This window comes from Oncorhynchus masou, chromosome 10 (genome assembly GCF_036934945.1).
Source record: "Oncorhynchus masou masou isolate Uvic2021 chromosome 10, UVic_Omas_1.1, whole genome shotgun sequence".
Taxonomy (NCBI): Eukaryota; Metazoa; Chordata; class Actinopteri; order Salmoniformes; family Salmonidae; genus Oncorhynchus; species Oncorhynchus masou.
In genome coordinates this window covers 30,640,275-30,665,786 of record NC_088221.1, presented here as the reverse complement: position 1 = coordinate 30,665,786, position 25,512 = coordinate 30,640,275, and the positions used below count along the sequence as shown (strand labels likewise).

At 41.8% G+C, this 25,512-nt stretch overlaps 1 long non-coding RNA gene across 2 annotated transcripts; it reads right to left on the bottom strand.

Moving 5' to 3' along the window:
• Positions 1-14,290: 14,290 nt before the first annotated feature.
• On the bottom strand, positions 14,291-20,307 carry LOC135546978 (uncharacterized). Of its 2 annotated transcripts, none has more exons than XR_010456652.1 (4): positions 20,123-20,307; positions 19,376-19,462; positions 18,924-19,123; positions 14,291-15,927 (listed from the first exon to the last, which is right to left on the bottom strand). It is a non-coding gene; the product is annotated as an uncharacterized LOC135546978 (long non-coding RNA). The 2 variants fall into 2 exon arrangements; XR_010456651.1 differs by having other exon boundaries at positions 14,291-15,320.
• Between the last annotated feature and the right edge of the window lie 5,205 nt (positions 20,308-25,512).

The following is a 25,512-nucleotide window of genomic DNA, read 5'->3' as shown; positions in this document are numbered from 1 at the left end:
CAAAGCTGAAACCGCGTTCTGATGACCCAGGGACTTCCTGTCGCATTTCCTTTATGAAGAAAAAAAACAGAAGAGAAAGAGAGGTGATGGCAGGTGGAGAGAGAGTTAGTGCCTGTTTCATCATCACATGCTCCATAAACCAATATGAGGTTATAGGAAATGTTAGCAGTATGGTCCCCCCATTTCCAGTCAATGCTAATCTTTGATGGCGCCATACTAGAGTCTAGACAGAGAAGGCAGTAGGGGAGGGCCTTGTCTTGAAGTAGGTAATAGAAAAATCTTACTGTACGGTCGAGAACTGTTCCTCCAACCTCAGATATATTGGGTAGATGGCTGATAGATCCTCTGGACAGACTTATGGTAAACCTCTCCCCCAGATGAGCAACAGGCCGGGAAATGTGTCTGTGTGGAGTCTGTGTGGGTGAACGGGACATCCCTTTTCTCAGAACATCATTAGCTATTCATGTCCATTGTGGGTGTTGCGTTCACATTTGCGTCCGCAGACTGTACACACGCGCTCGGGCACGCACACGCACAAAACACTCATGAATGCACACATACAATCAACATAAACACATACAATATGCAGATACACATAAAAACATATACACACACACATACACACACAAGAACTCACACGCACACACACACTCACACCCACACTCAGACATGACTGAATTCCCTGTCTCAGTCTGTATTCAGAAACACTTCTTTTCCAAGGTGTGTCTGAGTGGTTGTTCTCAGGCTGAATTTCTCAGATCCAGACATCCAATCAGCCGCGGCAGTCATAACAACAACTCCATCACTAGGATTATGAAAGACTGTTAATCGCCTTGGAAACCAGTGTTTTCCTCCTACAGTAGATTTGTTTAGAAACTAAATAGAATGGTAATGAGGGTTTTAAACTCCATTACTGGAGGGCTGCAGCGCTTGCTGGTTTTCATCCTGCCTTCTTTTGTTCTTTAATCTGGTTGAGTGGTCAATCAATAGCAAGGAAGACACACACACAAAAACAGCTGCCAATAAGCAACTTGACCACAGCCACACTAGTTACCATCTCATACATTAGATCTCTAAAACTCTTGGTACTGGAAGAAACATCTGTCTACACCACCCCAGCCACACCCAGTACACAGTAAACCTGCTGGGTTAGATCACACTCACAGAATGCAGGAAGCTTGGTTACTGTTTAGGCAAATCAGAGGGAATTTAACCAACATGATCTCAGTCAGGAGCAGAGAGCCTTCTCTCGGAAAATAAAATGCTTGAGTGGAAGACTTGATCACTGCGGTTTTGTCTATCTGAGGAGCCAGTGTGTGTCTGTGTCTGTGTGTGTATGTGTGTGTTTGTGTGTCCATGCATGAATTGTGTTTGTTTAGATGAGCTGATTATGGTCGCTGTACTGTGGCCAACACACAAATGACACAAGCAGCTGAATTACACACAGACACAGACAGACGTGCCACTCACTTCAATTACCTGAAGCAAAGAGAAGACAACCAACCACACTGTAAACAGACAGGAAAGGATGGAAATCAGAAGCATTATGGAAAAACCACATTATTTCACATTTGAAATTTCAACATGTTTTGAAATCATGTGAAACCATGTGTTTTTGGGACACTTCGCATGGGATGATATTTCACATGAAGTTTCACATGTGGATTTTCACGTGATCACATAACTTTCACATGTGGATTGAAAGGATCACATTAGATTTCACAGGAAATGCTATGCAAACAAAAATGAATCTAAGACAAGACCTGAAAATGGTTGTCTAGCAATGATCAACTAATTTGATAGTGCTTGAAGAATTTTGAAAAGAATAATAAATAATTTTTGCACAATCCAGATGTGTAAAGCTCTTAGCAACTTACTTAGAAATATTAACAGCTGTAATTGCTGTCAAAGGTATTGACTCAAGGGTGTAAATACTTATGTAAATTAGATATTTATGTATTTAATTTTCAATACATTTTTTTTAAATAAAAAGATGTTTTAACTTTTTCATTAAGGGGCATTGTGTGTAGGTGGGTGAGAAAAAATATATATTGCGTGTAGGTGGGTGAGAAAAATATATATTGTGTGTAGGTGGGTGAGAAAAATATATATTGTGTGTAGGTGGGTGAGAAAAATATATATTGTGTGTAGGTGGGTGAGAAAAATATATATTGTGTGTAGGTGGGTGAGAAAAATATATATTGCATGTAGGTGGGTGAGAAAAATATATATTGTGTGTAGGTGGGTGAGAAAAATAAATACATTTAATCAATTTGGGATTCAGGTTGTAACACAACAAAATATGGAATAAGTCAGGGGGTCTGAAAGCACTGTACATATTCAACAGACTTTGACTACATTGTGTATGTTTATTTATACAGTAATTAGGCAATTGTACATGTTACAGTCTTTTTACAGTACATTTCTACAGTTAAAGGATACTGTATTCGTGTTTTTCTCTATATTTACTGTCAGTCAAAATGCACTTGGGTACTTTTTGACCCATCCTGCAATTAACGTGGCATGCCTCACTTGCAAATGCATTCAAACTTACAGGATACTTTAGATGCACCCAAAAGAAAATCCAATCATTTTATTGTAAGTTACCAGCTACTGCGTTACGGTGAAAATAGTGGAAACAACTTTTTTTGTATTGACACAGCTGTTGGGGGCAATGTGCTGGCTGCACATTTGGGGACATAGTCTAAACTATGTTGTATTTGTGCCAACCATCAGTGGAAATGTTTTACCAGTTCAAGTGGTTCTATTGTTATGTTGATGAAGACTGAGCACATCTTTGATACTAATAGTTCTGCCATTTTTGTAAGACCTTGTGATAAGTAAGTGCTGCACTGTTAAGTGTTTACTGTGGATTTTCCAGTTTCTTAAAGGGACATTTCTACATTTTTCATCTTCATATTCAGAATCCCCAGCACCACCCCAACATGTGTGAAAAGGGTGTTTCAATGTTTTTGTATTAAAAAGGATAAAGAGTAAGTGTTTGCAATGACATCATTAACCAATTAGTAGGGAATGCACACCAATGATACACGGTGCCTTTGGAAAGTATTCAGACCCCTTGACTTTTTCCACATTTTGTTAGGTTATAGCCTTATTCTAAAATTGATTACATCGTTTTTCCCCCTCATCAATCTACACACAATACCCCAATATGACAAAGCAAAAATAGTTTTTTAGAAATGTTAACGAATTTAACAAAATTTAAAAAACTGAAATATCACATTTACATAAGTATTCAGACCCCTTACTCAGCACATTGTTGAAGCACATTTGGCAGCAATTACAGCCTTGAGTCTCCTTAGGGTATGATGCTACAAGCTTGGCACACCTGTATTTGGAGAGTTTCTCCCATTCTTATCTGCAAATCCTCTCAAGCTCTGTCAGGTTGGATGGGGAGCGTAGTTATTTTCAGGTCTCTCTAGAGATGTTCGATCGGGTTCAAGTCCGGGACCTGGCTGGGCCATTCAAGGACATTCAGAGACTTGTCCCGAAGCCACTCCTGCGTTGTCTTGGCTGTGTGCTTAGGATAGTTGTCTTGTTGGAAGGTGAACCTTCGCCACAGTCTGTGATCCTGAGTGCTCTGGAGCAGGTTTTCATCAAGAATCTCTCTGAACTTTGCTCCGTTCATATTTGCCTCGATCCTGACTAGTCTCCCAGTCCCTGCCGCTGAAAAACACCCCCACAGCATGATGCTGGCACCACCATGCTATACCGTAGGCCAAAGTGTTGAAACTTGGTTTAATCAGACCAGAGAATCTTGTTTCTTATGGTCTGAGAGTCTTTAGGTGCCTTTTGGCAAACTCCATGCGGACTGTCATGAGCCTTTTACTGAGGATTGGCTTTTGTCTGGCCACTCTACCATAAATGCCTAATTGGTGGAGTGCTGCAGAGATGGTTGTCCTTCTGGAAGGTTCTCCCATCTCCACAGAGGCACTCTAGAGCTCTGTCAAAGTGACCATCGGGTTCTTGGTCACCTCCATGATCAAGGCCCATCTCGACGATTACTCAGTTTGGCCCGACGGCCAGCTCTAGGAAGAGTCTTGGTGGTTCCAAACTTCTTCCATTTAAGAATGATAGAGGCCACAGTGTTCTTGGGGACCTTGAATGCAGCAGAATTGTTTTGGTACCCTTCCCCAGATCTGTGCCTTGAACCAATCCTGTCTCATAGCTCTACGGGCAATTCCTTTGGCCTCATGGCTTAGTTTTTGTCAACTGTGGGACCTTATATAGACAGGATGCACCTGAGCTCAATTTTGAGACTCATAGCAAAGGGTCTGAATACTTATGTAGATAAGGTATTTCTGTTTTTTTTTCATAAATTTGCAAAATAAAATGTAATCAATTTTAGAATTAGGCTGTAAGGTAACAAAATGTGGAAAAAGTCAAGGGGTCTGAATACGTTCTGAAGACACTGTAATTGAACACACATCTTTTTTCTATCCTTTATCTTTTTTATTACAACACATGAAAACATGCTATTGTCACATAATGTTAGGGTGGTGCTGCAGATCATGAATATGACATTGACAACTTGTGAAATGTTCCTTTAAAAGGCAGCTGGTAAAATTTGCAGTTACTTACTGTAGCTAATCTGTCACACTTACTGGCCTCATAGTCTGGTAGGAGAGTGTGTATTAAAATGACATGGTGATTAACTGTAAATTAAATATTGTATGACACTGGTATCACATGCTCTTATGCATGCCTTCAACAAGACTGCATAACTGACGTTGTACAAGCTTAACACACACACAACACACACACAAAATACACTGACCATGTGAAAAACGTACGTATTTCTATATCATACCAGTCCCCTGTCATGTGATTACATCACTGGAACACATACAGGTGTAGGATTTTAATTTGATCACCCTGTTTCAGGATAACTTTTCTGCAATGCGGGAAATGTAACACTTGTAGTTTATTTGAGGTTTACACTTTTGAAGTTTGTAAATGTCAGACTTTTATCAATGTATCAACCACTACAAATGTATCAACCACTACATAAATATCCATTAATTATAATCCACATAATAATTTGAATTTCCTGTTTCTGCGGGATTATTTTTCTGTTGTAGAAAACTGGCTCAAAATCCTACATGTGGACAATACAATTATCCTGCAATATTCCATGATTTATGTGATAATTGTGGGATGGGTCCAGTGGGGGGAACACTTTGTTGTCTTTGTGTGTAGAATGGGTGTGTGTGTGTGTGTGTGTGTGTGTGTGTGTGTGTGTGTGTGTGTGTGTGTGTGTGTGTGTGTGTGTGTGTGTGTGTGTGTGTGTGTGTGTGTGTGTGTGTGTGTGTGTGTGCGTGTGTGTGTGTGTGTGTGTATAGCGGACTTGGAGAGACATGGTCTATAGAGACCTGTAGGGGAGGAAGACCACAATTACATATTGCCCTGAATTGGCCTTTACGCAACAGCAGCAGTTTTTATGGGAGCATTGTGTAGTAATTATGTATGATTGTGTATCAGCGTGTTATTGCATATGCATGTGTGTGTGTTTCCCAGGCTCCTAGGCTGATTAAGCTGGTATAAAACAAAGCTTTGTTGGGAGTTCAGACTCATAAGTGAGGATACTACAGAGACACAGAGTGACCACAGGCTTGGTCAAGACACGATCAAGTCACGATCAGGTCACAGTCCTTGGGGGCGGGTAAATGAAGTCAGTGAGTTTATTGGAGGGGATGTTTTGGGAAGAGCGAGCTGACCAATGGTGGTTGTGGGTTCATTGTACTGTGAGTTGTTTATGCTTTTCCTGTCTTTACGCCACAAGAGAGAATTCAAGGCACTCAATAGAATGATCAGACCTGGGTTCAAATAGTATTTGTATTCTTTCAAAGTTCAGCAGGGAGAGAGCAGAAGATAACTAAGTCACACCTTTGTGAGAGAGAGAGAGAGAGAGAGAGATCAAGAAGCTGGCTGGTGCCAGGGTTCAACCTGTCTCCCTCTCTCTCCGCCTGCCTGCCTGCATGCCAGCCAGCCAGCCAAAACATTTATTTATTATTATTTTATTTTGTAAATATCTTTTTTTGGTGACAAGCTAAAGTTAGTCTGAATCATTCTGAAGACCTGCAACACATAAACAGACCATGGAAGGGGTATCAGAACCGTGTTATCACCAAAACAATCAGAACAAACAACAGCAATTGGAAAATGATGTCCACTGTATTTCCAAAGCTTACAGCAGGGATCATCGACTAGATTCAGCCACGGGACATTTTTTTCTTGAGTAGATAGTCAGGGGTGGGAAGATAATTACAAATAATATGTAGACTGCAAATTGACTGCAATAATTGACTGCCCAAACATATATAAAATTGGGTTAAAACATCATTTTAAACCTTGGTTACATTTGTATACAATCACCTTTTAGGCTTAGGAATACTTTGGAACAGATTTCCAAAATTAAAATCACTTGGAGCTGATTTGCTGCTGTTTTGACAGTCTTTTATTTTTTTTGCTCAGAAAACTTAGGGCTGCCAGTTGGGGAACCTTGGCCTACAGCCATATTTACTGAAGGTGTGATTTTATTTCTAACTAAGATTTGGAGTTGATAATAGTGCATTTAGGCTATATTATTCACATTCTATTTAATTTGAAAGACATTCATGGATTATTGCAGCAACAGATTGCATGGTATGCTTTTTCAGTTCTGTTGCTGCTTCAGAGAGCCAAGCACCAAGATCAGAGAGTTCAAGAACAAACACGCACACACACACACACACACACACACACACACACACACACACACACACACACACACACACACACACTGGAAGAGGAAATATAGATAGTATTACACTTCTCTATTACATTCTAGTCAATGCTCTGGGATTTGATAGAGTAATGAACTGGCTTATGCATCATAATTGCATTACTCACTTTGAATGAGGATCTGTCTTTGAAACGGACGCGCTATGAAACAGGGTCAAGTGTGTGCGTGTGTGTGTGTGTGCACTTGCACGTACGTGGGTGTGTGTGTGCTCAACAAGCTCTCATTGCTTGGACTTTGTCTTCATATTCTCTAGAGTAGAGAATGAAGGAGTTGGCAGGACGGCGCCTCGGTTGAATGGAAATTAGAAAACCGTGTCACTATGTGTCTTAATCTGTCTCAATCGGATTCGTAGAAACATTAGGTTAGAAGTCAAAACTAAAACATAAAAACATTAGGTTAAAAGTCAAAACTAAAACATAAAAACATTAGGTTAGAAGTCAAAACTAAAACATAAAAACATTAGGTTAGAAGTCAAAACTAAAACATAAAAACATTAGGTTAGAAGTCAAAACTAAAACATAAAAACATTAGGTTAGAAGTCAAAACTAAAACATAAAAACATTAGGTCAGAAGTCAAAACTAAAACATAAAAACATTAGGTTAGAAGTCAAAACTAAAACATAAAAACATTAGGTTAGAAGTCAAAACTAAAACATAAAAACATTAGGTTAGAAGTCAAAACTAAAACATAAAAACATTAGGTTAGAAGTCAAAACTAAAACATAAAAACATTAGGTTAGAAGTCAAAACTAAAACATAAAAACATTAGGTTAGAAGTCAAAACTAAAACATAAAAACATTAGGTTAGAAGTCAAAACTAAAACATAAAAACATTAGGTTAGAAGTCAAAACTAAAACATAAAAACATTAGGTTAGAAGTCAAAACTAAAACACAAAAACATTAGGTCAAAACTAAAACATAAAAACATTAGGTTAGAAGTCAAAACTAAAACATAAAAACATTAGAAGTCAAAACTAAAACATAAAAACATTAGGTCAGAAGTCAAAACTAAAACACAAAAACATTAGGTCAGAAGTCAAAACTAAAACATAAAAACAAAACATTAGGTTAGAAGTCAAAACTAAAACATAAAAACATTAGGTTAGAAGTCAAAACTAAAACATAAAAACATTAGGTTAGAAGTCAAAACTAAAACATAAAAACATTAAAAGTCAAAACTAAAACATAAAAACATTAGGTCAGAAGTCAAAACTAAAACATAAAAACATTAGGTTAGAAGTCAAAACTAAAACATAAAAACATTAAAAACTAAAACATAAAAACATTAGGTTAGAAGTCAAAACTAAAACACAAAAACATTAGGTTAGAAGTCCAAACTAAAACATAAAAACATTAGGTTAATAGTCCCAACTAAAACATAAAAACATTAGGTTAGAAGTCCAAACTAAAACACAAAAACATTAGGTTAATAGTCCCAACTAAAACATAAAAACATTAGGTTAGAAGTCCAAACTAAAACACAAAAACATTAGGTTAATAGTCCCAACTAAAAAAAATTGAAATGATTTCTGACGTATCAATATATTTTGTATTTCAGAAACCGACATTTAATATTATCCAGATCTGTAGGGGTGTATCTGTATGTGTGTATTGTGTGTGGTTGATAGCCTTTATTGTGTTTTCTGCCAGTATAATGATGTGACCTCATTCAGAGTGGGAACCACCCATGGGGAATCCCCTGACTCATACTGGGGTGCATGGGTGTGTGAGTGCGTACCAGCTAATATTGAGGAGATTAAATGCTGATTTGCTATGGATACTTATGGCCATTATGCAGCCCTTTCACAATTAAAACTTTTCTGTTTAGTGGAGGGCAAGCATTGACCTTGTTGTGTCTTTGGCTATGCCGGATTAAGTGATACGAAATGCTATTCAAAATAATAATTTCTCTGTAATTAATATTACCTGATTAAGCTAATCAAGTTAATGTAATTAACTAGAAGGTCGGGGCACCACAAAATAATGTTTATAGAGCTATTATCTTCCAAATTAACTCTTAAAGACCTGGTAATCTTTTACCTCAATAGCAGTCAATATTTAATCAACACTTTATTTAGTCTCATCTGAAAGTTGTACATTCTTGGTTATCTTCACGAGCCCTGGCTAATAAGTTGAATCAGCAATACAAAATTTGGTTTAATTATTTATTTACTAAATACAAAATAATTACACAGAATTACATATACACAGAATGTATCATACATTGATTACAAATTATGTCATAAAGGAAAATGTCCCTAGTTGACGGAACAGATAGATACGACTGCTGGTTACACAAAGAGAGGGGGTTGGGTTTGAGTGAAAGGGCGGGAAGACTGAGTAACAAAGAGAGAAGCTATGCTATCGTAAATACAGAATCTTATGCATTCTAAATAACTGCCCATTTGAAAAAGGAGAATGCAATCAATATTTACTCTGAACTGCGCTTCGGTAGATTGGTTGTCGATGGAAGGCCGGTTTGTCCTTTATGGATCTCTGGTCCTCTGAAGAGTGTCTAGTGGTGAACTGGAGCATGGTAGAATTAATACTTCGTCCGTCCTTTCCTAGCCCATGTTTACATGGGACGGCTGCTAACTCAACGGCTAGGAGGTATTACTTCTGGAGTGAATAAGAGTTCAAAGTTCATACCAAGTTGCCATAGTTTTAATGGGTGGGGCCTCTGAGTGAGCAGAGTGGTGTTCTTCTGACAAACCATCTCTCATTAAGAAGCTAAAATTACATTTAATCTTTTCACAAATAGTTTCATATTTAAACATTTAAATTGCACAACAATTACATGTGAATCTGATAACTAGAATGTGTCGACTTTCCAAGATACAGTTTATGACATCCTGTCATTAGTAATAATGTCTCAGACAACAACTGATCTGAGATCATTTTTCATTAAGTACCAACGCATATTTTCAACTGGTTGGATTACCGAAATATGGTTCCATTTCCCATCTTTCGATGTTACCAGACTCTCCATGTTAACAAAGTGATTTTCAATAGTCACATCGGTAGAGTAGAGAGAGGGAAAAGGGGAAAGGTATTTATGGGGTCATAACCTTCCCCCATCAAGCCAACGTCATGACAACTTGCTCTTTCTGATAGTTACAGCAGCTGTGACGGCTAGCTGTGGGGGTGGAGAGGTGAAGATCTTTCTAGTTCTGTTCATTATTTAAAAACAAAAATTCAAATTCCACTTTTCGATCTTAAACTAGAGTCCTATTTCATGGGAATAAACATGCACATATACACATGCATGCAGGGGCACACACACACACACACACACACACACACACACACACACACACACACACACACACACACACACACACACACACACACACACACACACACACACACACACACACACACACACACACACACCCCCCCTGGCAGGGTGATTGATACTGAGCTGTTTGCTGTTGGGACACCAGTAACAGCAGACAGAGAGAGAGAGGGAGCTGCTTGCTCCATGTTGTTATTGAACAGAGATTAATCAGGCCACAGCACAGGAAGGGCTGGCGTCACACTTTATAATGCTAAAACCTCCCACTGTAGACTGGGTGAGCACTGGGTGAGCAGCAATGTGTGTGTGCATGTGTGCCTGTGGGTGTGTGTGTACGGAGTTTGGATATGAGAGAGAGGAGCTAAATCAACTTTGAAGCCCTGGGAAAAGTGGGTGAGTCTCACACTGTCAGATATAAAGGTCAGATTGGACAGGAATATATTCCCTCCCTAATGTCTACCTGCTACCTCCCTCACTCCTCCATCTTTCCCTCCCTGCTACCTCCGTCACTCCCTCCATCTTTCCCTCCATGCTAGCTCCCTCACTCCATCCATCTTTGGTATTTTATTAGGATCCCCATTAGATGATGCATATGCAACAGGGGTCCACACAAAACATGAAACATAATACAGAATTACATGATACAGAACATCAGTAGAGAAGAACAGCTCAAAGACAGAAATACATATATTTTTGAAAGGCACACTTAGCCAACATATCAATGCATACACACAAACTATCTTGGTCAAATATGCTCGCTTCGAGGCAAGCAACACTGAAGCATGGACGAGAGCACCAGCTGTTCTGGATGACTGTGTGATAACGCTCTAGGTAGCCGATGTGAGTAAAACCTTTAAACAGGTCAACATTCACAAAGCCGCTAGGCCAGACGGATTACCAGGACGTGGACTCAAAGCATCGTGGACCAACTTTCAGGTGTATTCACGGACATTTTCAGCCTCTCCCTGACCGAGTCTGTAATATCTACATGTTTTAAGCAGACCACCATAGTCCCTGTGCCCAAGGAAGCAAAGGCAACCTGCCTAAATGATTACCGCCCCGTAGCACTCACGTCGGTAGCCATGAAGCGCTTTGAAAGGCTGGTCATGGCTCATCAACAGCATCCTCCCAGACACCCTAGACCCACTCCAATTCGCATACTGCCCCAACAGATCCACAAATCACGCACTCCACACTGCCCTTTCTCACCTGGACAAAAGGAACACCTATGTGAGAATGCTGTTCATTGACTACAGCTCAGCGTTAGACACCATAGTGCCCACGAAGCTCATCACTAAGCTAAGGACTCAGGGACTAAACACCTCCCTCTGCAACTGGATTCTGGACTTCATGACGGGCCGCCCCAGGTGGTAAGAGTAGACAACAACACGTTTGCCACGCTGATCCTTAACACTGGGGGCCCTCACGGGTGTGTAGTTAGTCCACTCCTGTACTCCCTGTTCACCCACGACTGTTCACCCACAAAGTTTGCTGACGACACAACAGTGGTAGGCCTGATCACCGACAACAATGAGACGGCATATAGGTACGAGGTCAGAGAACTGGCCGTGTGGTGCCAGGACAACAACCTCTCCCTCAATGTAAGCAAGACTAAGGAGCTGATCATGGACTACAGGAAAAGGCGGGCCGAACAGCATCGACGGGGCTGTGTTGGAGCGGGTCGAGAGTTTCAAGTTCCTTGGTGTCTACATCACGAACTATCAAGGTCCAAACATACCAAGACAGTCGTGAAGAGGACACAACAAAACCTTTTCCTCCTCAGGAGACTGAAAGGATTTGACATGGGTCCCCAGATCCTCAAAAGGTTCTACAGCGCACCATCAAGAGCATCCTGACCGGTTGCATCACCGCCTGGAATGGCGACTACTCTGCATCTGACCGTAAGGCGCTACAGAGGATAGTCCGAACGGCCCAGTACATCACTGGGGCCAAGCTTCCTGCCATCCAGGACCTTTATAATAGGCGGTGTCAGAGGATAGCCCATAAAATCAGAGACTCCAGTCACCCAAGTTATAGACTGTTTTCTCTGTTACCGCACGGCAAGTGGTACCGGAGCACCAAGTCTAGGACCAAAAAACTCCTCAAAAGCTTCTACCCCCTAGCCATAAGACTGCTGAACAATTCATAAAATCGCCACCGGACAATTTACAATGACCCCCCCCCCTTCCCTTTTGTACACTGCTGCTACTCGCTGTTTGTTTGTTACCTATGCATAGTCACTTCGCCCCGAGGGGACAATGTACAGATTACCTCAACTAGCCTGTACCCCGCACACTGACTCGATACCCGTGCCCCTGTATATAGTCTCATTATTGTTATTCTTGTTGTGTTACTTTTTATTATTACTTTTTATTTTAGTCTACTTGGTAAATATTTTCTTCTTCTTGAACTGCACTGTTGGTTAAGGGCTTGAAAGTAGGAGTCTACACTTGTTGTATTCGGCACATGTGACAACTAAAGATTGATTTGATTTGAAATAGGGAAGAGGCATTGTCCGGCAAAGTGTTGCTTTATCTGTTTTTTTAAACCAGGTATGCTGTTGATTTGAGCAATATGAGCTGGCAGGAAGTTCCATGCAAACACCCTGGTAGGTTGATTAATAACCGGAACCAGATTATAGGCACTGGTTACATTAAGAAGCTTCCTCTTGAGCGGACAGCTTGATGAAAACCATTCAATATTCAGGTCTCCAAGAAAGTAGACTTCTCTGTTTACATCACATACACTATCAAGCATTTCACACATATTATTTGGATACTGACTGTCAGCATTTGGTGGCCTATAGCAACACCCCAAAAGAAAAGGCTTTAGATGTGCCAAGTTAACCTACAACCAAAACACTTCAATAACACTTGACATAAGATCTTCTCTAAGCATTACAGGGATATGGCTCTGAATATATACAACAACACCTCCCCCATAAGCATTTCTGTCTCTTCTACAAATGTTGAAAGTTGAGAGTTGAGGAGATATATTATCACTTTTTGTAAAATAAATGCATCCAGGTACAATTACGTTAAGGCTAAAAACTACATTTAATATCCCTGAGAGTCATTTTGTTTTTGTCATTATTCACTAGTTTTGGGTCTAGTTTCTTTCTTCTTTGTTGCTAACCATCCCACATGTTGCCTGTGCATGCAAGGCCTGTCAGCGATCATACACATCATCCAGTCTGCTGGTACTGCTTACTGTGTGTGTGTGCGCGTGCGTGTGTGTGTATGTGTGTGTGCGTGTGCATGTGTGTGTGAGTGTGCGTGCATGTGTGTGTGTGCGCATGTGCGTGTGATCCTGTAACAGATACACATACACCGCCCGAGGAGCATCATGTGATACCTTATTATAGCACGGTCTCATCAAGACAAAGCTTTGTGCAATACTGGTTTGATTATACTGAGGGTGGTGGTTTGTACCACGATGTAGTCAACTGTATGTGCACACAACATTCATCTAGGGACAGAGGACTCGTTTTTCCCTCTGTCACTTTGTGACACGCACACACAATGTAATGACTAAAGGGATAGCAAACAAAAAAACATTGGAAAATATATACAGTACACACGCACACGCACACACACACACACACGCTGCTTCAACCATGGCAGGTGTGTTCAGGTGTACTCTCATCACCACAGTAAAGCTGAGAACAGGAAGATCTCCAGGTCACCTCTGAAGACTTTGTGCTGTCACATTTACCATGAGTACTTCCATTACGACTGAGGGGGATTTTGGTTGGCAGTAACACAACCCTGTGCCATGTGAAAGTACCTCTTTGTTCTGTTCATTTATATAAAGGTGATGACATTGCTATTGTCTGATAAATAATGAGTGGAAGTGACATTCTCTGTCAAACTGACAAGTTTGACCACCTTTACAAACCTTGATCTGTTGTTACAAACACTGGCTTCTATGTTGTTCTATTTTGAGTCAACTGACAAAGACCTGTTTGGAAGTGCAGAATCATAGAACGACAAAGCTTCGTCAACCGTGCACAGTGTCGCACCTCAAATACCTTGTACCGCTGCATATTGATGTGGTAATCCCTGTATATAGCATCATTCTTGTGTATTCAGTTTTTTACTCTGCATCGTTGGGAAGGGCTCGTAAGCATTTCACGGTAAAGTCTACACCCGGTGTATTCAGCCCATGTGACAAATAAATGTTGATTTGATTTTAACACCCATTTATTAACCACAGCCCTGGGTAGCTGACCCAAACATTACAATACTGATTCAAACAAGGAAACAGTAAAAACAAGAGATCACACTGATCATAAACACCTAATACATGATCTAATAGGATACATTAAAGGAAACAGTAAAAACAAGAGATCACACTGATCATAAAGACCTAATACATGATCTAATAGGATACACTAAAGGAAACAGTAAAAACAAGAGATCACACTGATCATAAAGACCTAATACATGATCTAATAGGATACACTAAAGGAAACAGTAAAAACAAGAGATCACACTGATCATAAAGACCTAATACATGATCTAATAGGAGACATTAAAGGAAACAGTCCATTGATGTCCATTTTTCCAAAAAGGAAGTCTTGGTAATGGATAGTCAACATATTATTGGGATTAGTCTTTATGCAGACAAACAGAAAACAGCATCTCTTCCTGGACAGATGTTTCCATCACAACACATTGAACTTGTTAAAAGCCAAATGCATATAGAGATGCTGACTCATCCCAGTGACCTACAGTTATTTTGTAAAACGCACATCGTCCTAAATCACTGTCAGAGACAATGGAAAATACGAGTCATTGCTGTGCGAAGAAATTATCTAGTATCACAATGTTATTATTATTATTATTTCGCAATATTATTATTACTAAGATATGACAAAGATAGAGTACTAAAAGTTAACACTAATAATGGCTAAAAAGCTGCTTTTTGTTATCACACAAAAGAAAGTGTCGTAAAAAGAATTTGCAGTCAAATTGATTATCTCTGTTATACTTAATGACAGAGTAGGTACCCTTGAAGTTACCCATGTACATGTTGGTAACACTGAATGACAAGGGTTGTCACACATGCCTGTTGGTAGTCTCTGCAACACTAGATAAGTAAGTCATAGGCCTGTTGATAGTCTCCGTTACACTGAATGATGATGTCCTCCAGAAAAGATCTCTCACAGAACAAGAAGCTATTCTGAAGCTTCAGCACAACCCACTCAAAGTCTGGATCTACAGGAGAGAAACACAGACAGTTCAGTGTTTATAAGACAGTTGTTCATGTAATGACTACTTTTAACAATCATCCATATTTATGATTTTTCCTTTCATATTAGTTTAACAAAGAAAGCCTTTGTTGAGGTCTCTTGACAAGCCTGGGAAAGCAAGACAACTCCTCTCGTGGAGTTTTATGCCACACACAGTGTGATCCTTTAGGTCTCTGAACGACGGGGTTTAGGAGACAGACATACCATACCCTGGCCTATCAAACCCTAAATAAAAGCTGGATATTTATTCTGCATACAGCAGGATCTGCGCAACAGATGGCGTGGAAATTGACTCCACTTTAGACTCCTTTATGAGTTATGAAACCTTTTGAAAAGTTAGATTTTGGAGTGAATGTTCCTTGTAATGAGAAACGATGACAGACACACAGAGTCCTGCTTTATTTTCTAAATAAATAAATATTTCTCATCTGATCCCACACAGGCACACACACACAGACGAGACATTAGGATGACAGTCTCATCCCAGACCAAGCCTGTTCATCTCAGTCAGACAGGACACTCCAAAGATGCTCTCTGCTGGGTCATGTGGTTCAGCTTGGAAGGACAGATGACTGGAAACGAGAGAAAGCGAGTGGGATGGAGAGAGAGAGAGCGCGAGAGAGAGAGAGAGAGAGAGAGAGAGAGAGAGAGAGAGAGAGAGAGAGAATAGAAAACACTGATCATCTTCCACAGTCGTTCTGCCAGCCTGGCTCTCCCAAAGTAACCACACTCTGCCGGTGCACTCTTAGAACAAAAAGGTGCTATCTAGAACCTAACAGGGTTCTTCGGTTGTCCCCATTGGAGATCCCTTTAAAGAACCCTTTTGGAACCCTTTTTTCTAAGAGTGTACCTGGTTGGTCACACACACACCTGGGCAGACTGCAGGGTAGTGTAAGGAGCCTGGAGGGAGAGGGCATCATCCAACCAGGAGGATATTGGGACTGTCAGGTTGGTGAAGGATACCATCCTCCTAACATCCTAATCACCATGGCCATTTAGCCAACATAAAACTTTCCTCCAAATCGAGTTAACAACTGTACTCTATACATTACACACTAATAAGGGTGATTGCTGAACATGGCCATTTACAGCTACCGGATGCAAGCAGATGGCTGTATTCAGTAGAAAGCCACAACCCTGGCATTGAACCAACAAATCTAGCATTAAACCCACAACCCTGGCATTGAACCCACAAATATAGCATTGAACCCACAACCTTAGCATTGCCAGCCCCCTGCTCCAAACCCCTGAGCCATTAGAGCCATTTGACAGTCTGCTGCTGGATGGATGGAGAGGATGCATGTCACTGGTTAGCCAGATATGATGGCTGAGATAGTGTGGCCAGGCAAAGTCAGTTCTGCACCGACAGACAGATAACTATGTGTGACAATGATGGCAGCTGGGTTCAAACCAGACCAAGGTCTCCTGCATAAGCCCACTGAGCTAAAGCCTAGGCAATACCTTGGGTAACTAACACACGTTTTCAGGGCTGTGGTGTGTGTGGCTGTGAGAGCAAAAGTATTTAGCAGATGGTAATGACAAGCAGCAGTAGGTCCTGAACTGTTCCTAAACTGAACTGTTCCTGAACTGAACAGTGAAATCCAACAGAAATACATGACCAAAGCTATGTAGACACATCCCATTTCTAAATCATGGGCATGAATATGGAGTTGGTCCCCCCTTTGCTGCTTTAACAGCCTCCACTCTTCTGGGGAGGCTTTCCACTAGATGTTGGAACATTGCTGCAGGGACTTGCTTCTATTCAGCCACAAGAGCATTAGTGAGGTCGGGCACCGATGTTGGACGACTAGGCCTGGCTCACAGTCTGCGTTCCAATTCATCCCAAAGGTGTTTGATGGGTTTGAGGTCAGGGCTCTGCGCAGGCCAGTCAAGTTCTTCCACACCGATCTCAACAAACCATTTCTGTATAGACCTTGCTTTGTGAACAGGGGCATTGTCATGCTGAAACAAGAAAGGGCTTCCCCAAACTGTTGACACAAAGTTGGAAGCACAGAATCATCTAGAATGTCATTGTATGCTATAGCGTTAAGATTTCCATTCACTGGAACTAAGGGTCCTAGCCCAAACCATGAGAAACAGCCCCAGACCATTATTACTCCTCCACCAAACTTTACAGTTGGCACTATGTATTGGGTCAGGTAGCGCTCTCCTGGCACCTGCCAAACCGAGATTAGTCCGTTGGACTGCCAGATGGTGAAGCGTGATTCATTACTCCAGAGAACATGTTTCCACTGCTCCAGAGTCCATTGGCGGCGAGCTTTACACCCCTCCAGCCAATGTTTGGCATTGCACATGGTGATCTTAGGCTTGTGTGCAGCTGCCATGGAAACACATTTCATGAAGCTCCCTACGAATAGTTATTGTGCTGACGTTGCTTCCAGAGGCAGTTTGGAATTCAGTAGTGAGTGTTGCAATAGAAGACAGATGATTTTTACGTGCTGTGCGCTTCAGAACTCAGCGGTCCCGTTCTGTGATCTTGTGTGGCCTACCACTTCGCTGCTGAGCCGTTGTTGTCCTAAACATTTCCACTGCACAATAACAGCACTTACAGTTGACCGGGGCATCTCCAGCAGGGCAGACATTTGACAAACTGACTTGTTTGAAAGGTGGCATCCTATGACGGTCACACGTTGAAAGTCACTGAGCTCTTCAGTAAGGCCATTCTACTGCCAATATTTGTCTATGGAGATTGCATGGCTGTGTGCTCGATTTTATACACATGTCTGTAATGGGTGAGGCTAAAATAGCCAAATCCACTAACTTGAAAGGGTGTCCACAAGCCCGGGAACGTGGGAAGTGAATCAAAGTGTACCTTTAATATGAGGTAACTCTAGTCTACAGAACATCTGCTTTTGTCCTGCTATGTGGGCGTTGGCTGCTGCCACAGACGGGTTTATTTAAGGAATTCAGTCTTCTGCGTGCACACACACACACACACACACACACACACACACACACACACACACACACACACACACACACACACACACACACACACACACACACACACACACACACACACACACACACACACACACACACACACACACACACGACATGTCTGATCTAAGGACTGCATGCCTTGGCACATAGAACAGTAAATAATGCCAACAGACAGCATCTCTAGGCTGTGTTCCAAACCCTGACTACCGGTATTTCTCTAACACATTGTTTCAGAATTTAATTTGGGATTTTATTTTCGTCACACTGTATTTTTTTGTAGGTAGGGGCCAGGGGTCAAAATGGTCCACAGTGGTTGAGTTGGGAGCCGTGGGGTGGCATGGGAAACCAAACCCCACAACATCTAGCTTAGTGCTGTGAAATGGCTCGTGCACACACGCAAAGCAGCCAGCTCTCAATCACACAGCATGCCAGCTCATTCACCACTCTCTCTCTGACAGAATCACACTGACAGCTTGGCTCAGAGACACCAGAATGTCAAACTGAATGGCAAAGAATTTTACTCCCTTACTGGCACATTGTAATTAATGGTACCCAGTGTGCAAGTGTGTGTAAATGTTTGTGTGCGCATGCGTGTGGGTCTTACCAGTCTCCTCTCGCCACTCTGAGGTGTTGTGTGCTGGGTCAGGGAATGTGAAGGTGTCCTCTGGTCTGGAGGTCAGGCTATGGGTCTATCAGACTCTGCTGTGTTCTTCCACGGCCACAAGGGGGAGCTGTACCTCCATCTGCCCCTATGCAACCCCTGTGCCCCCACCCTGCAGTCGGTCCAATAAGGCTGATATCCCCCTGCAACAACACATAATCACGTGTGTATTATAAAATGTTTGAATGTTTCTCTGGAATGTATTCAGTACGTTTCTATGCTAATGTTTGTAATGCTGCCAGCCACACCTCCTTTACAGTTATCAATAAATAATATCAGAAAACTACAGGCCATCCAGCCAACTGCTGGATCAAAATATACAAGGGATGTCTAAACAGATGTCTAAACTCAACAATTAAATTATGTTTTTATCATTATTGTAAATAGGTGCACACCTTCTCAATTCGGTCCTCCTCTCCTCCTGATCTCTCTCTTTCTCTCCCAAGGTGTCACTCTGAGGGGAAGAACATGAGAGCGAGAGACTAACACACAGAGGGAGGAGAGGAAGACAGAGAGAAAAATCAGTCAGAAAGACAAGAAAGAGAGCGAGAGAGACAGACAGACAGACAGACAGACAGACAGACAGACAGACAGACAGACAGACAGACAGACAGACAGACAGACAGACAGAGAGAGAGAGAGGGGGGGGGGGGGGCAAAGGGGACTAAACCTGTCAATCTAAAGGTATCTCACACAGCATCAAAGGCTATTGACATCAAAGGCTGACCTCTAACAATAGTGCTGATAACAATATCTACAATAACAGCAACTAGGGTTAATATTTGACTTAAAGACTTGTATCTCCTAGTATGGCTCTTCATAAAGCCATAATATGAGTACTAGACTGATGCAACAATAATCATAGACTGATAAATGTTGTGGCTGAACTGTTAGTTGATCGACTAGAACTGCTTTGTATACTGGAGTGTAGTTTGATGCTTTGATTTTCTGCTTAGGCTACATTCACAGTTAACATGTTAGCAATGGTTTGTTTCCTGCCCAGTTAACATATAGTCAACATATGTGTGTTAACTGTAAGTCATTTTGGGAAAAACTATCTGGTCATTGACCATATCCTTATATCATTGTAAATGTACAATAAATTAGATGAAAAATATATATATATATATTTCACAAGGTACCTTCATCCTCTGTTCCCCCTTCTTCAGCTGTCTTGCTGTGTTCTCCTCCTCTCTCCTCCCCTCCCTGTACTCCTGGACTCTGGTCAGAAGGAGAGGAACACAAGGAAGCGGGTAGTGGAGAGGGTGGGGTGTTCTGGGGGAGTTGTGGCATGTAGTCTGTGGGACCATGAACCTTTAGCTCCCACTTTCCTATTGTGGGATGGTTATTTGTAATGTCTATCAATGCTGTTAAATGACTATGATTGAAAAAAAGAAGAAGAAAAAAAGACAAGGAAAGAAATACACCAAAAAGAGAAAAGAAAAGACATCAACAACAAAGACGTTTCCAAGCAAAAAAAGATATTTGCAAAGTAAAATATTAATAAATAAATGTTTTGATAACAAAAAAGAGTCAAGTCCCCCAAATGTGGGGGGTGGTGGGTTTAAAAAGGCCTCTGCTTTAACACAGGCAGAGAGAGAGGGAGAGAGAGAGAGAATGTGAGAGATAGACAGAGATCTACTTCACTTGCTTTGGCAATGTAAACATATGTTTCCCATGCAATAAAGCCCCTTAAATTGAAATTGAATAGAGAGCGAAAGAGTGAGAGAGAGCGAGGGGGAATCTGAAAGGATGAAGGGATACAGTATGTTGTGTTCTGGAGTCAGGCTCTCTGTCCTCAGACTCCTCTGGGGGAGTGCACATACTCCTCACTAAAGGACATGAGAATATTAGTCTGCCGTCTCTGATAGAACAACAAATCCCCCAGTAACACTGTAGAGACCACATCAACCACACTCTCTTCCCCCGGCTCTCCCCTTCCTGTTCAGAGTCTTTGATCACTGTGTCTGTGACGTTGGTTTAGCTTGGATGGATCCTGTACTGTAGTCTGGAGCACCTCCAGAGGACTAGTTCAGTGGAGAGTGAAGCAGGAACACACACAGACATCCTGACACACCTTCACTACACTCAGAAAAAAGGGTTCCAAAAGAGTTCTTTGGTTGTCCCAAGAGGAGAACCATTTTTGGTTCTAGGTACCACCCTTTTGGGTTCCATGTAGAGCCCTCTGTGAAAAGGGTTCTACATGGAACAAGAAAGGGTTCTACTTTGAACCAAAAGGGTTCTACCTGGAACCAAAAATAATTATTCAAATGGTTATCCTATGAGGACAGCCAAAGAACCCTTTTAGGTTCCAGATAGCACCTTTTTTCTAAGAGTGTACCATGTTCTCAGAGAAAACCAGTAGAGAATATATGAATAGAATGTAGGATCTCTACTACTACACACATTACTCCGTTTGTCTGTCTGTCTGTCTCCACAGAGCTGACAAGGGTATTGTAACCTACTGTCGTGATGTTACTGTTATTTTGGGTTCTCCTACACTTCAGTGAGAGGAATCCCCCTTTCTCTTCTGGTAACCCTCTTTCCCTGTCCTCTCTCTCTCTCCCTCTCTCCCTTCCTTCCTCCCTCCCTCCCTCCCTCCCTCCTGGCACTGCTAACTCTCACAATAATGTGAGGAATAATGGAAAAGAGAATAACTTGTCCAACAATGAGAAAAGCCACACAAGAAAACATTTCCTTTGTCTGTCTATCTACCACAGGAGCTGCGTGTGCCATTTCAACAAAGATGTCAGTTGCCACCAGTGGTGGAAAAAGTACCCAATTTTCATACTTGAGTAAAAGTAAAAGATACCTTAATAGAAAATGACTCAAGTAACAGTGAGTCATCCAGTAAAATACTACTTGAGTAAAAGTCTAAAAGTATTTGCTTTTAAATATACAGAAGTATCAAAAGTAAATGTAAAAATTGTTTCAAATTCCTTATAAACCAGACACCAACATTTTAAAACTGTATTTATTTATGGATAGCCAGGGGCACACTCCAACATTCAGACATCATTTACAAATGAAGCATGTGTTTAGTGAGTCCGCCAGATCAGGGGCAGTAGAGATAGCCAGGGATGTTCTCTTGATAAGTGTGTGAATTATACCATTTTCCTGTCCTGCTAAGCATTCAAAATGTAACGAGTACTTTTGGGTGTCAGGGAAAATGTATGACGTAAAAAGTAGATGATTTTCTTTAGGAATGTAGTGAAGTAAAACTTGTCAAATATATGAATAGTAAAGTAAAGTACAGATACCCCAAAAACCTACTTAAGTAGTACTTTCAAGTATTTTTACTAAAGTACTTTACACCACTGGTTGCCACATAATACCGTTGTCGGTCGGTACAGTATGAAACCCCTCCCTAACAACACATACTCAAACCCTGCCCTGGGGCCCTTCTTTTCGGCTCTCCTCTGTCTGCAGCATCCCCATGACACAACACCTCTGAAACCAGAGGAAACATGAACAGTATTATTATTAGCACACTAAATGTTAATAATAGTATGTTACACACATTGAGCTATGATGCTTGTGGTCTATCTATCCTTCCTCCCCAGGTAGATTGAGTGGTTGTTATGGAGCTGGTTGACATAGCAACCTGGATGACATAGCATGGATGACCTCTGTGATTGGCAGGTCTTCCTGCATCCTCGTCTCTCATTGGCTGACAGCCTGGCGTCCTTCCAGGTACTTTCACAGGAACTATGCAGGTTATTCCACCCTTGGTCTGTCTGTAGACTCCTGCTCTCTCCTCTCTCTCTTCATCTCGCTCTCTCTCTCTTTCTATCTCTATCCATCTCTATGTACTTTCTGTGAACTCTGGGAAGTCCCTTGAACTCTGTGAGCCTCTCAGCCCACTAACTCCCTTCCTCTAACCATCAAATTATGAAAATAGGGGGGTGATAGAGAGAGATGGAGAAACAGCTAGGAGGAGGAGTGTGAGGGTAAAGAAAGAAAGACAGACACAGAGATTAAGGGAGATAGAGACAGAAATTGCAAGGTTTCTAGTGCGTATTTATTTATACTTACTCAAATGCAATCATAGCCTCTAAAGCCCCTCTGTGCCCTGGCTCTCTCTAACACACACACACACACACACACTCCTCTGGCTCTGACCAGTGGATAATAGTAGCGGTCCTCTCCCTGGGCTGGGCTGGACCAACCGTTCTGGGGCTGAGTTTATCACCACTCCACCCCAATTGATGAGAGCGCTAGAGCATGTTTACTAATGGATAAGACGGATCCATCGGTATAAATGATCCCCCAGCCTCACAGCCACAGCTCCGAGACAGGCCTGAACCCAGGGCCCTGTCGAGGATACACACACAGCAGTCTTACCAAGGGTGATGTGTGTGAGGCACTAGTCAATGCCACTGGAGCTGCGTCTGACCTCTCCACCCTCTGAAGGAGCTGCTCTGTCCTTTTGAAGAACATGCACACACACACACACACACACACACACACACGTTACAGCTGTGAAATCACTGTGATTTCTGCAGACACTCCTGATTCTCCCCACAGCAGGATGTTGTTTAACGGGGTCGTCCAGTTTGTTTGTCCTGGTCTGACTATTACTGTACTCATCCTTTTTCCTATCCTCTGTCCCATCTCTCTCTGTAGGGTCTGATAATCTATTCTCTGTAACCTCCTATCCTCTCTCTACCCCTGAACTCTACCCTGCTCCCACTGTCTGTAGTGTTTCTACATGTTTGTATTGTACAGTTCTCCAAGTGTGTTGTTGTGCCATGTTCGTTGTTCTCGGGCCAGTGGTGAGACATCAAACAGAACTGTTCCTCCAGAGGGGTTTGAGAGTAGTCAAGGTTCCAAAACAAAACTGTGTGTGGTGCTTTAGGGCTCGTGGTTCATATTAGTATGCTTTTAGAGAAGAGACGCCTGCATATGACACTCTGTACTTTCAAATAAACATCCATTAAAGTGCAATGTTTCTGCTTTCTACTGATTGTTTTTTCTCCTACGCACCTGCAATAATACAGTGGATCCCGAAGTATTCAGACACCTTCCCTTTTTCCACATTGTTACGTTACAGCCTTCTTCTAAAATGATTTTTTAAATCCCTCATCAATAGGCACGCAGTACCGCATAACGACAAAGCAAAAACTGTTTTTTTTTACTGCAAACGTATAAAAAGTCAAAAATTTACATAAGTATGACACTTGAAATTGAGCTCAGGTGCATCCTGTTTCCATTGATCATCCTTGACATGTTTCTACAACTTGGAGTCCACCTATGGTAAATTCAATTGATTGGACATGATTTGGAAAGGCACACACCTGTCTATATAAGGTCCCACAGTTGACAGTGCATGTTAGAGCAAAAACCAAGACACGAGGTCGAAGGAATTGTCCGTAGAGCTCCGAGACAGGATTGTGTCAAGGCACAGATCTGGGGAAGGGACCAAAACATTTCTGCAGCATTGAAGGTCCCTAAAAACACAGCGTCCTCCATCATTCTTAAATGGAAGAAGTTTGGAACCACCAAGACTCTTCCTAGAGCTGCCTGCCTGGCCAAACTGAGCAATCGGGGGAGAAGGGCCTTTGTCAGGGAGGTGACCAAGAACAGATGGTCACTCTGACAGAGCTCCAGGGTTCCTCTGTGGAGATGGGAGAAACTTCCAGTAGGACAGCCATCTCTGCAAGCACTCCACCAATCAGGCCTTTATGGTAGAGTGGCCAGATGGAAACCACTCCTCAATAAATAGCACACGATAGCCCGTCTTGGAGTTTGCCAAAAGGGACCTAAAGGACTTTCAGACCATGAGAAACAAGATTCTCTGGTCTGAAGAAACCAAAGATGAACTCTTTGGCCTAAATGCCAAGCATCATGTCTATCAGAACCCTTGCACCATCCCTACGTTGAAGCATGGTGGTGCCAGCATCATGCTGTGTGGATGTTTTTCAGCGGCAGGCACTGGGAGACTAGTCAGGATCGAGCCAAAGATTAACGGAGCAAAGGACATAGAGATCCTTGAAGAAAACCTGCTCCAAAGCGCTCGGGATCAAAGACTGAGGCAAAGGTTCACCTTCCAACAGAACAACGAGCCAAGACAATACAGGAGTGGCTTCAGGACAAGTCTCTGAATGGCCTTGAGTGGCCCAGCCAGAGCCCGAACTTGAACCTGATAGAACATCTCTGGAGAGACCTGAAAATAGCTGTGCAGTGGCGACATCCAGCCTGACAGAGCTTGAGAAGATCTGCGGAGAAGAATTGGAGAAACTCCCCAAATACAGATGTTGTAGCTTCATACCCAAGAAGACTCGAGGCTGTTATCGCTGCCAAATGTGCTTCAACAAAGTAAATGATCTGAATACTTATTTTACCTTTATTTAACTAGGCAAGTCAGTTAAGAACAAATTCTTATTTTCAATTATGGCCTAGGAACAGTGGGTTAACTGCCTGTTCATGGGCAGAACGACAGATTTGTCAGTCAGCTCAGGGATTTGAACTTGCAACCTTCCGGTTACTAGTCCAACGCTCTAACCACTAGGCTACCCTGCCACCCCAATGT